Source organism: Mastomys coucha, unplaced genomic scaffold, assembly GCF_008632895.1.
Source record: "Mastomys coucha isolate ucsf_1 unplaced genomic scaffold, UCSF_Mcou_1 pScaffold18, whole genome shotgun sequence".
Classification (NCBI taxonomy): domain Eukaryota; kingdom Metazoa; phylum Chordata; class Mammalia; order Rodentia; family Muridae; genus Mastomys; species Mastomys coucha.
The window spans coordinates 94,980,764-94,994,556 of NW_022196900.1; positions in this window are offsets into that span (position 1 = coordinate 94,980,764).

Below are 13,793 nucleotides of genomic sequence, written 5' to 3' on the forward strand. Positions count from 1 at the left end.
GGACATGCCCTTGAAGGAGTTTCCTCTCTCCTTTTAATTTTCCAGTTACCACAAGGGGAGGATTGTTCCCACCACACACCCCTCCCCTCCCATGACGTACAGCAGTCACAGGCCTAAAGTGGCAGATGGAAATGTCATGAGCTAAAACTGTTCAGACCGTGCCTAAGAAACCTTTTCTCTGGTTGGCGGTCTCGGGAATTTTGTCACAGTGACGAAAGCCAACAAGCTCCCATAGCCAGTCTAAGGTTTCACCATGAGGAAGCTGGAGCATTGGGATTTGAACTCAGGCAGTGGCTCTGTAATTCACATTCCCAAGCCCTAAGATATCTGGGAAATGAAAGCGTTCCCCTGCAAGTACAGTAAGGGTTAAGCTAGTCCCTGGCCCTGGTCTTGTCCTCCACATGAGTGTGTAAGTGGGTGACAATTCCGCTTATAAGTATGGGACAGGCAGGTGGCTGAGTGTGTGTGCACCTGTCCCAAGCTGTCCCCTGGGGTGGGGGTGGGGAGCTGCCTGGAGTGCTTCAGCTTTCTCAGGGGCTGACACCCTAGGGCCACTGCACCTGCCTGTCCAGTGCTGACCACCATGACTGTAGGTCCCAGCTGAGTCCCTGTACAACTTGCCCCCTCCCTTCATCCCTCTGCTCCAACAGAAACCTGTCACCTCCGGGACAAATAGGTCCCCAAGGGACTCATTTGAACCAGGTGGTGGGTAAAGCTCTCTTTACAAGGTCTCTCCAGTGTGGCTTAGAGTTCCTTGCATCCAACTTCTGGCTTGTTGATTCTTTTTTTTGTTTTGTTTTGTTTTGTTTTAGGTTTTTTTGAGACAAGGTTTTTTTTGTGTAGCCCTGGCTGTCCTGGAACTCACTCTGTAGACCAGGCTGGCCTCGAACTCAGAAATCCGCCTGCCTCTGCCTCCCAAGTGCTGGGATTAAAGGCGTGCACCACCACTGCCCGTGGCTTGTTGATTCTTGGTTGGGTGATATTAAGCAAGTTTTTCCCCTCTCCCCATCCCCCCTCTCCTCCTCCCTCTCCTTCTTCCCTCTCCTCCTCTTCTTTCTTCCTCCTCCTCTTCATCGTCTTTTTATTTATTTTCTTGAGATACTAGCCCAGACTCACCAGCTTGGCTGGGTTGACTGGCCAGCGAAGGCCCCAGGGCCTCACCTCTCCCCACCTGCTCACTGATAGCATTCTGAGAGCATGCCCCCACACCCCCCATTTTCTCGAGAGTTCTGGGACTTGAACTCATGTCCCCACACTTGCAAGGTAATTCTTTACTGACAGAGCCACCTCCCCAGCTAGTGGGTAAGTTTCTTAATGTCTCTGAGCCTCTGTGTCCTCTTCTCTAAAGTGGGGTGATCCTGGGACCTCCCTAAGACTAACGGAAGGCCTCTAGGTCTCCCTGCATGGAAAGGGCTGAGAGAGGCACCCGCCACTTGGCCCCTCTCCCCACTGCTCATGCGCAGAGAGTCCTGGCAGGCAAGTTTAGTTATTTGTCTGCTCCCCTTACAAGGGCGTGGACCAGCTGGTTCTCCTTTGCTAGGACCTGGCTCAGCCCCGGGCGTGTTGCTGACGTTGCTCAAGGTTGACCAGCATCCGAATGAGAGAGTTTTAATTTTCCCTGGGCGGGGGGTCTGTTCTTCCAGGGAGTGGACTCTATCCCATTCCTTGGTCTCAGGGGTGGGCTCAGGCTGATTGCCCTAAGCCAGGGATGCAAAGTAGGGCAGGCGTCCCCAGGGAGGTTGCCGTGGCAACAAGGAAGTTCTAATCAGCAGAGACACCCAGGGTTGGCTGGGAAGCATGACAGATGCCTGCTTTGGTGGGGACACAGCCTGATGTGTCTAAGGCTTTGGGGACCTTAGTGATCTCTCTGTAAAGCCAGGGCTGGGCTCTCAGCTCCCTGTCCTAGGTAAAAGGGCTCATGGGTGGGACAGCTGCTTGCAGCTGCAGAGGGGTCACATGATGTGGCTGTATTGTGTGGTTGTCTTCCCACAAGTATTGCAGTGACATAGGACAAGGGTCATGGGGGTAAAATGTACACAGGTTTCTAAGCCCCTCCCGGCTCTGTCTACCATGTCTACCTCTCCTAGGGGCGTGGGCAGGACTCTGAAATTTTAGGAAGAACACCAGGGTTCTGGTGATTGGCCAAGCTTGGGGACTTATGGGTCAGTCACTTCTTGTACCCCCTCAGGCGTGTCTTATACCCACTGGGGTCAGGCTTGTCTTGTACCCTCTGGGAATCTGAGTCAGGAGAAGGATGCACACTGGCCCCATTCTCTCTGATTTGAGCGGCTTCCTGACTTCTCTGGCATCAACTTTTCCATGTTAGTTCATGGTGTCACCATCTGGCTTCTCCTGAGGGCTGAAGGTCTCAGCTCTCACTTATGGGTCCTAGCAGAGATCTGGGCAGCAGTCGATGAACAAGGGCACTTCCTGGGCAGCCACCCCGAGTTTGCAGCTTGGCCTAGGTCTTGGGACATCACAGAGAAGTACCTTCATTTAAAAAAAAAGGTCAGCTGGGTGTGGGAATCTTTAATCCTAGCACTCACGAGGTAGAGGTAGGCAGATCTCTGAGTTCCAGGCCAGCCTGGTCTACAGAGAGTTCTGTGGTTCATTTACTCCCAACCCTCTCTCTCCCCCTTCCCTCCCTTCTCCCCTTTCCCCCCTCTTCCTCCCCATCCTCTCCCTCTCTTCCCATCTCTTCCTCCCCACTTTCCTTTCTTTATGTATGTATATGTGCCATGACATTCACAAGGAGCTCAGAGGGCAACCGTGGGAGCTGGTTCTCTCCTTTCACTGTGTATGTATGTGTGTTGCAGGAGGGGGCACTCAGGCTTGAACTCACATCCTCAGTGGCAGAAGAAGCCTTTACCCGCTGAGCCATCTTTCTGAGCACCAACCGTCTCTGTAGAAAGGGCCCAAGGCCCATTTCATGGAGGCACAGGTTCATGAAACCATGGAGCAGTAGAGCCAGGTTGAATTCTAGCTCAGCGGTGGAGCTCCAGGCTAGTGCCATAACCTCTCTGAACTTTAGCTTCCTCATTTGCAAAACCAGGGAGATGGATCCTAGTGGACTGGTGAGGACAATCACAAACCCCAGAGTGGCTTCTGCAGTGCCTAAGGCAGGCAGGGGGCCTGGGAGGAGGGCAGTTCTGCCCTCCTATCCTCCCACTGCAGAAGCAGCTGAGAGGTCTCTGGTGTCTGGTTCCTGCTGAGTCGGAGGGAGCTGGGAGCTGGGGAAGTGATGGTCTGTGGCAGCCAGGGGACATGTGGGACACGTTCATTCTTTGCTGAAAGGCAGTTTCCATCTTGTTATCTTAGTGCTTCCTTACAACAGCTCCTGGTAATCATCTGCTCCCTGTTCAGATAGATGGGAGCCCCGAGACTGACTTAACTGCACGAGGTCACTTAGCGTAGCAGCTTCGAGAGCGAGGCCAGACAGAGGATGTTCGTGTCTCTAGCGGATGCTGACAAGCCTTCCCAGAACCTGCCCACCTTTTGTCTACCTTAACCTCTGCCCGCTGCAGTCTCAGTCTCTTGGTCCTGAGGAGCTCAGACTCTGAGCCAGATGTCTAGGTTCAAATCCTGGCCTCGCCACTTCCCAAGTCTGTGAGCTTAACTTGCTGGGCCCTGGGTTCTCGGTTGGTCAAATGGAGGCGATCCTTGCGTCTACTCTGAAGCACTGTTTGGGGGGAGTCATGCAATCCATCAGTGTACGTCCTGACCTGGGCCTCAGTTTTTCCATATGACAAATGGGAGTTGTTGTCTGAATACATATTTGGACCAGATAACTGGGTGGTTAAGAGTTTTGTTTACTATCCATAGCAACCAATGAGTTTGGGCTTTTTAGTCCCATTCTCCAAATGAAGAAACTGAGACCAGAGAAGTGAATTGACATATCAAAAGCATCCTGGCTACCTGGGGCAGGATGGTGCAGTTCATACTCAGCCCTGACATCTACCTGCAACCCATGATTTCCACTTCCTCCCCTCCTATCTTGGAGTGACACTCTGGGGACTCCGTAAGGGACGACCCACTACCCTGGGATATTGGAGTCCCTGCCCTATACAGAAGAGGTAGACCCCATGCCTACTTGTAGGCGCCAGTCCTCTCTGGGGTTCTTTTCTTTCTCAGGCAGTAGCAGGCCCGAACCGGCCCCAGACCCTGAGTACTGAAGGAGTGTTTCCTCTGCGAGGCCTCTCTCCAGCCCCGCTCTGCTCCTGGTCTGCCGCTTTAGCCAGCAACAGCAGTGGGTTACATAATGAGCAGCAGGTTACATAAGGGTAAACTAGGCCCCCGGTGGGGACTGGGAACAGAGTGGCCCTCAGCGCCCAGCAGAAGCCCAGCAGAGCGCCAGGCTCCCACACCCACGTCGCTCAGCTGTCCACCCGGGACCAGAACTGGGGCTGGTGTAAATAGGGAACATAGAAGCTGCTGCTTGCCTGGTGTGGAATAGCCTGGTCAGGGCCTAGAGTCCCAGTGCGGGCCTTGCTCTTCACGATTTGACGAATCCCATACCTTTCTGGACCTGTTTCCCTTTCTAGAAATCTGACAAAGGCTAGCCTGGAGCTGCCCAGCACCCCTCCCAGCTCTGGGGACATAGGGCTTTTGTTTTGGAGAGAAGAATCACAGCACTAGGTTCTGGCTCACCCTCTGGACACTGTCCTCTCTGGGTCCACTCACTCAGAAAGGAATCCAGTGTCAGCCGCACTGGTACAGGAGGGGCTTGGGGGTTATGTAGATTGTCGAGGGGGGTTGGGATTGGGACATCTCGGTTTCCTCAACTCCAGCCACACCTGGATATGTTTTAGCAGACACCCATCATCTTAATATTCATGACAACAGAGGCTGCCACTGGCTGAACACTTCCTCCAGCCGGGTGTTGCAGGCACCATTCCAACTCTCAAGAAAACCCTGTGAAATCCGTACTGTCCCTGTCCCCATTTTACAAATAGACACTAATACTCAGAGAGGGCAAGTGGCCTACCCAAACTCACACAGCCAGTCCCTAGCCACGCACTAGATTTCAGGCCTTTGTGCTTTGGGGCCCATGGTAGAGGAAGAGCCAACTCTGCCTGGTTCTCTCTGGGGACAGGAGAAATGGGGATAGCCAGATGGCCTACACACTGTGCTGTGGTCTGAGCTCTGAGGAGTGTCCATCCCCCTCACTAGCCGCCCCCGGACCCTCTCTGGACTGACACCCTCCCCCCCACTGTGTTCCCTTTGTGCCACCCACAGTTGGCTATAGAAGCATCTGCAGAGTGGGCAGCACAGCCTGTGGGCTGAGTGGGCACCTGGCACGGAGGGTCCTTAAGCACTCGTATTGTATTTTTAAACCCCAGCTCTGGCCAGCCCCTGCAGTTGGCTCAGGCTGGGGCTTCTCCTTTGGTCCTCTGAGGAGGACGCTGGGCCACCGCTAATGCTGGAGTCTCCCATCATGTCAGCCATTTGTATGTGGGGTTTAGGGGTGGTGCTTGGCACTGGACTGGAAGTGGTGCCTGGGGGAACCCAGGGCAGTCCAAGACACTCATGGAAGAAGCAGGTTTGGGGCTACAACTCAGAAGGAGAAGAGCAGGGTGTGATTAGCATTGGGTGCGGGGGTGGGGGTGGGGGAGAGGGAAGGAAGGCTGGGCAGAGGCAGAGGTGTCCTGGGCAGAGGTAGGAGGCCCTTAGGGAGTATAGAAGCCATTCTTAGATGGGAGAGAGGAGGTAGGTTAGCGGCAGAATGAGGACTCGAGGACTCGAACTCAGATCTCCTGGTGCCCAAGAGCTATTGTGGACTAACTTCCTTTCCATCCTGGCCCCAGGGCAGTGTTACTCTTGGGGGCTGTGCTCTTGGGTAGGGGCTTTACCTGTTCTGTTGGAAGGCTGAGGAGGAAGAAGAGGAAGAAGAGGAGGAAGAGGAGGAGGGAGGAGGATTCAGTAGAGAAGGAGCATGGAGGGGAGGAGGGAGTGGAAGAGGTAAGGGAAATCACAGGAGGGGGAGGAGAGGAAGAAGGAGGAGGAAGAGGAGGAAGAGGAGGAGAAGGGGGAGGTAGGGCCCTGTGTCCTTTGCCACCATAGGTGTCTTCGAGAAGAAACTGGATCAGGTTTCACTGTCAAGGCCACCTAAGGGTGGAGGAGAAACTGGGGTAACAGTGAAGGTGCTCCTTTCTAAACCGGGAGTGCTTCCTTCTAAACCGGGAGTCCTCCCTTCTAAACCGGGAGTGCTCCCTTTTAAACCAGGAACATCTGCCAATCCCCCTGCTCAATCCCAAGCTGCGATGGCGCTGAAAATTAAAGGGCTGGGAAATGTTTGTGGAAGAAACACCATGAAATGAAAGCCCGGTAAGGTGCGTGGGATTCCTGGCCTTCTCCTCAAGATGACACTCTCAGGGGTGCGACTGTCATGAGAATTTCTGGTCCCCACTGTCTTTACTTACCACACTGCCGAAATCATTAGCACTTAGTGCTCATTTTATGCCTGGAACAGGGAACACACACCCCCTTTCTACTAACTTTACAATGACCTGTTGTTGTTGTTGTTGTTTTAAAGAACTTTTATTTTTAATCATTTAAAATCCAATTTAGAATTATTTTGAATAACCTTGTGTATGCGTGTGTCTGTGTATGCATGTGTCTGTGTGCATGCAGATGCCCGTGGAGTCCAGTACTGGTTATCTGATGCCCTGGATCTAGAATTACAGGTGGCATGAGCAACCTGATATGGCTGCTGGCAGTGCAGCTCGGGTCTTCTGCTACAGCGGGGCATCTTCTTAACCTGACCACTGGGCCATTTCTCCAGCCCCGCAAGGACCCATTTTTATGATAACGATGTGGTAACTCGGAGAGATTAAATGTGATACAGCTGGTAAGTGGCTGGACCTGGGTGTCTTCAGAGCCCAGCATTTAGCCTGCTCCTGGTGACTCCACCCACTTGGGGCTTAATGGACACTGAGTAGGAAGAAAGAAGCTAAGCATAGCAAGGCTGACAGGATCCTTTTCTGGACTCTCCCAGGACTTGCCTGAAGGAGCTCCAGAACCTTCTAGGCCTCTCATTTTCTTTTGCTCTAGCCTTCAAAGACAGAGACATAATAATCTTGTCCCCAACTTGAAATTCTTCCATTGCCTCTACTGCCTTTGGGCCAAGTCCAAGCTTCACAGCTTATCCTGAGGGTCTTTTCCCGATGCATCCCTTCCTCCATCTCTATCCCTCCATTTCTCCTCCTCTCCCCAGGCATAGCACTCCCAAAAAAAGTGAGGGGAGGGAGAGGGAAGCGGAGGACAGAGAGAGAGAGAGAGACAAAGACAGAGACACACAAAGAGAGACAAAGAGATAGAGACAGAGAGACAGTGTGTGTGTGTGTGTGTGTGTGTGTATGAAAGGAGGTCCAAAGATGATTTGAGAGCAAGAAAAGGAGATTTAAAAACAGATAGATGGACCTAATGGCATTGTGAGCTTTTGCTTGGATAAATACTTGGTTCCATTTTACTGTTGAGTAGTATTCCATAGGATAGATGTACAATTTATTAAACCATTTGCCTATTAGAAAATATTTAAATTTTTCAAAATATTAGAAAATAAAATGATTTTCAGTTTGGATTACTCCACCCTCCTATACTACTTTAACATAGGTACCCTCACTTTTGATAAGTATAGTTATATATTTTCTTCAATGTTTTCTCTCATTGTGCTTTTATCATTAGTCACTATATTGATTTGTTTTGTTTTGCAGAACTTAGGATTAAACTCAAGGGTGGGCACATGCTAGGTCAGGCCACACACCCTTACTTACTGTTATAGTTAAAGTGAATTTCTTGTACACAGTATACAGTTGGATCAATTTAATTCGTAACCCACTTTTCAAATCCGTGTCTATTAGTGAATATATTTAGACCATTTACATTTAATGTCATTGGTTTGGTTGGGTTTACCTCCATTTAAAATTTTCCTTTCTGTTTATTTTCTGTATATAACTTCTGTTTTCTCCTTTTTGCCTTCTTGTGGGTTACTTGAGCATTTTCTAGAATTCTGTTTTGGTATCTGCAAAGTGTATTTGAGTGCATCTCTTTGTACAGCTTTAAAATCCCTTTTCTAGGTATTACTTTGTATATGCATAGCTTATTGTCTTGTTACCAGTATGAGTGAGATGTAGAAGCTAGCTCCTTTGAGGTCTCTTTCCTTCCGAATTGAAAATTACAAGCACCCCATTTTTGCATATATTGAGAACATCAGACAACGCTATGCCTTTTGCTATGTTATCAATTATAACATAGAGAACTCATGAAAAAAGATGCCCACAATGCAGATCTATATTTCTGCGTTCTAGGCTCTTCCTTCCTCATGTCCCACAATTGTTCTGTCTCCTTATTAGTCGAAGAACACTCTTCTCACTCTATTTTCCTTTTCCCTGATAATGTCTTTTTAAACAGTGTTACTGAAGGTTGAAGCCAGGACTTTGTACATGCTAGGCAACTCCTTTAGCAGTGAACTGTACCCTAAGTCCTGTCTGATAATGTCTTGACTTTTTCATGATTCCTAAAGTATAATTTCACCAGACAGAATTCCCAGTCTCTGAAAATGCTGTGTTATGTTCATCTGGGCTTTGTGTTTCTCCACAAACCACAGTCATCTGGGCTATTTTCTCCCAGTCACTAAATCTTTTTGCTTTCAATATCTTCCCTTCCTCTCTTTCTCCCTTCTTCCATTTTTGCAGGGCTAAGGATCAAGCCTAGGACCTGGATCCCAGTGGGATGGTGCTCTCCACACTCAGGACCTGGATCCCAGTAGGATGGTGCTCTCCACACTCAGAGCTCAGCATCTCATTGTCTCTAGTTTACTGAAGTTTGATTTGTGGTATGCCTTAGTGTGTATTTCCTTAAACCTATCCTAGCTTTTGAAACTATAGGTTTGCATTGTTGGCCAAAATTTGGAAATTTTCAGACACTTTTTTATTTATTTATTTGGTTTTTTGAGACAGGGTTTCTCTGTGTAGCCCTGGCTGTCCTGGAACTCACTCTGTAGACCAGGCTGGCCTCGAACTCAAAATCTGCCTGCCTCTGCCTCCCAAGTGCTGGGATTAAAGGCATGTGCCACCACCGCCTGGCTCACTTTTTTTTTATTTTGATTACTCTCTTTCTCCTTTGTTGGTATTGTGAAGGTATAAATGTTAGATCTGTTATAGTTCTACATATCCATGAAACTTTAAAAAAATGTTTATGTTGGATATTTTGCCTGCATGTCTGTCTGTGCACTGTATGAATGCCTGGTGCTTGCAGAGGCCTGAAGAAGGCATCAGGTCTCCTAGGACTGAAGTTACAGACAGTTGTGGGTTCTGGGAATTGAACTTGGCCTTTCCCAGGCCACTTTATAATCAAACCATAACAGGGTGTGACCATCTGGTATTTCAGGGGTCCTGGCTGTCCATTGCTTTCTTTGATACTGTGAGGAGGGGTAGATGGAACTTCCTCCTCATAGCCTGGTGAGGGTGGGGTGCCAGATGCCCTGGCTTGGCCTCCCCTTGGTGTTTGACTGACATGGGGTAATTAGAACCCAGAACGTTCCCATGTCTGAGGTTCCTACCCTTTCTTGGTCCAGGCACAGCAAGATTCTCTTGGAGCTATCTTAAAAAAATCTTGTCCTGTGGGGCCCACCAGTGTGCAGGGTGTCCCCAGCTCCTAGCCCAAGACATTCAAGACAAAGAAAACCAACTGGCCACAGGCCACCACTTAGTCCCTGAGGTCCCTGCAAGCTTGCCTAGAGGCGAGCTCTTGTAGACTCTACGCGTCTTCTAGACATGGTGTCCGAGTTCCCTAGCTGTACTCAATAGTAAGAACAGAGGAAAGTCTGTCTATTCTGCTGAGGTTCAGAATCTGATGGTTCTGAAATGTATCTTGATTTAGAAGCAAAGCCTCTAGGTTCTGAGCGTATTTTAGAAAGGCAGCTCTAAGCCAAGGGAAGCAAGCTTCAGAAAGCGGATGGAGACAGATCAGTTGCCTTTGATTTGGCTTCTGCAGGATGAAACAGAAAGCAGTGTCTGCTAGTTTGTAGGGTTTGGGTAGAGCCACACAGTACAGTTGGCAGGCACAGCAATGGGATTGGGTTGTCACTGAGAGAGCAAAGCATCCCGCACAGTCCCACGGCACTCCGACGGGGTCGATGTGGAAAGGGATGGAAGACTGGAGAAGCCCAATTTAGACATGGAAGAAGACTGCTTTGAGTTTGGCCAGGAGGTTCACAGTCAGCCTCGGGAAGAGACCTTCACTGGAGGCCGGCGGAGTGGGGGAAAAGGCTAAGGAAGAAGCGTTTTCTAGGGATGTGTCAATCAAATGTAAGTGTGAGGGTGCTTAGAGATGCAGGCTTTGTGCTACTCCAGCTGGTCCAGTTCCGGCTTTACTCCACTAACTGTTGTTGGCAGGTGGTCTGCATGAATGGGTGAGTCTGGGGTTGGTCCACCCTCCTGAGGCTTTGAGTGAGCAGCCTGCAGGGACCAGGGATTTTCCAGACATCGAGGCAGGGATTTTTATATTGAGATGGGTGGGTCCACCAAGACAGGAGAAGACAGCCAAGTGCCAATCGTTTATCTATTCACCCATTGGCTCAGGCATACATGTACGACTGATTCATGGATTTGCCCACCTGTCCATCTGTGAATCTACTCAAGGCTTACTTTTCAGGTCTCAAGAAGAAGGAGAGGGAAGAGGGGGAGGAGGAGAAGAAGAGAGAAGGCATGAGAGAGGAAGGGAGTAGAGGGACTGAGAAATGTAGCTCATTCAACAATCTATCCATCTATCCACCCAGACATTTAATCCCCACATCCTGCTCACTCACATACTACCCATTCAGTTCACCTATCATCATTGCTTCATTTCCTATCTCCCACCATTCATCCATTCATCCATCCATCTGTCCGTCTGTCTGTCCGTCCATCCATCCATCCATCCATCCGTCCATCCATCCATCCATGCAGACCAGATTGAACATGGTTGTTGAATGCTAGCCTTGAGACAAGATTGATTGCTGTCTTTTGAGACAGCTGCCTACGAGGGGAGGTTCATGCATATGAACAATTCCAGTGCCTGCTGGAAACTACTGGAATATAGGATGGCATGGCCTACACATCCCAGAGGAAGAGCGACTTAGGCGACATTAAGAATGGGAGTCTATATTTTCATGCCAGCTTGAGAGAGCTCGGGTAGCAGATGGTACTGTCATGAATGGTGGATTGTGGTAATGTGAATGTGGATTGGGTAACTTAGTTACCCAAGTTGTACTAACTCTGGGGTGCAGGTGTTGAGTGAATTCATTGGGAGGCATACAAAACCATGTATTCACTCCAAATAGAGAGGGCACAATGGACCAGGAAAGGATTCCATCCAGTTCTAGCTTGGCAAGACAGTGAGTTGACTGGGGTTTCTTATGGAACCATAGGTCACTCTTGGACAGCTGTGTCACCAAACAGTGCCACCCCAAGTCTGTGTAACTCCAGAACCGCAGCCGTGCTAGAGTCATCAGGGGCAGACACCCCACCCAGTTGGTTATTTACCTCTTATATAAAGGCAACAGAAATCTCGGTGAGGGGAGGAGTTAAGAAAAGGCGTGGCCCCAGAGAGGGAGGGGCCTCGGGAATCTCCTGACCCTTTCTTCTTCTTTCCTCCTTAAGGAAATATTTAAGACCCCACCTCACAATGGTCCCAGGATGGTGATTGCAGCTGCCTAGCTTCATGATTGTGGTTGTCATGTCCTGCCTGGAGCAATGACCTCAGCAAGCAGCACATAGAATGGCCTGGATCATCAGTTCTTAAGAGCCGTTGGGGCTGGGGGAGTAGGGGAGGTGACATCTAGCACAACTCTCTGAATCTCTGTAGGGTTCAGGGCTCGATGAGAAGTCCTTCCTGAAGGAACAAATTATGGGGGAGAAGTGACTTTCAAGTGCTTGTGTGTGTGTGTACATGTTTGTGTGTGCTTGCGCTCATGCTTGTGAATACACAGATGTGTCAGCGTATGTGCATATGTGTGCCAGAGGTCAACATCAGCTGCCGTTAGGGATCACTAAGCATTTTGCCTTTCCAGACAAAGTCTTTCATTGAAGTTGGAGTCCCCTCTTCAGTTAATTGGCAGGTCCCAGGGACCAACCCCCCCGCACTTCCCCCCACACTGATTTTCACCTCCTCTGCACTGAAATTATAGACACACGTGGTGGTAGTGTCCGGATTTTTATGTGAGTGCTGGCAATCTGAATCAGATCCTCATATTTGCAAGGCAAACGTGTTTCTGACTGAGCCCCTTCCCAGACTCTGCTCCTGCCTTTGAGTGGAGAATTCTCATCCATCTTTATGAGAAGATCACAGGAATGATCATGAGAAGCCTGGGACTACGAGGTTGCGAGGCTTTCTGGGAGAGTCGTCACCTCTCACCTCTCCCTGTGACTCCATGTTCCTTAGGAGAGATTGCTTGGTGCTTGGTAGTGTCTATCAAGTGAACGAATGGACAAATTCCATTAATCAGGAAGTACCTACTGAGGGCCTTCTGTATGCTAGGGGCTATTCTGGCAGCTTCACGCACTACTGTAGATGAGACCAGTCCTCCATCAATAGAGCTTGATTTAGTATTTAGTGTGTTTAGAAACACACCAGCGAGCCAGGATTTCCCCCCTGTCCCCCCACCACACTGTTGTTTTTGAGGGCCCTGGTCACCTGGTGTGTGCTGATGTCATTGGAATCAGGGTGAAGAGGGAACCTTACTTAATAGAGCTACTAACGGCAGCGAAGAATCCTCACTTCCGGTTGTTAAGCCCTTGTCACAAGCCAGTGTATTATGAGCTGACCTCCTATCTACAGAGCTTATGTCTAAGGATTCAACTGAAGACATATGAAAAATATTTGGAGAAATATGTGCTAGTATTGAGCAAATGTGTGTCTTAGTAAATTATTTAAGTCTCATCCTGGGGCTTCTACCCTGCCTTAGGTTATTGAATTCCTGGATGAAAGACACACTCAGCCTCTATATTTACCACAGACCTTAAGCAGCACAGTAGTTGCGCAGCTGCAGACCCCCTCCGTGCAGTTCAAATCTGCTTTCCAATTGATAACCCTGACTTACTACTTACTATTTACTTATTCTTACCATTTACTTATTACTTATTTCATCTAGGCTGTTCTTAGCTACAATTGGGCAGTCCTCAGAGCCATACTCTCTTGACCCTTAACCCATGGTGGCTTCGTTTCTTTTCTCTTGCACCTTCTTCTCCTCCTGTCCCTCTCAAAACCCACAAAAACCTGACCCCCACCCATGCCTCTTCTGCCCAGCTATTGGCTGCTGGCATCTTTATTCACCAATCACAATCAACTAGGGGCAGGGTCACTAGTGTCTATGGGCAGACTCTCTCATCTCTGGGGCATCCAGTCTTGGGGGCCCCAAATTAGCACTGGAATACAAGCAGCATTAGGCTAACCCACCAGAAACGTGGACTTTTGTCTTATCATGATTCTCTAAACAAGATGGGTATAGCAATTGTTTGCATAGCTTTTACACTGTACCAGGTATAATAAGTAGCTGAGACAACCAAAGAACACAGAAGGATACAGACAGGTCATGAGCAAATGCTGTACCGTTTTGTATGTAAACTCAGAACCTGCAGGTTTGGGGGTCTTCACTAACCCTGGAATCATCACCAGATATCCAGGGATGAATGTGTTCCCCAAGCACCCTACGATGTAGTTCTATTTTAACAAGATTCTATTTTAAATTGGCATATATGTATGTATATCTGTGTTTGAGCATATGCATGCATGTGAATGCAGTACCCCAAGGAGGC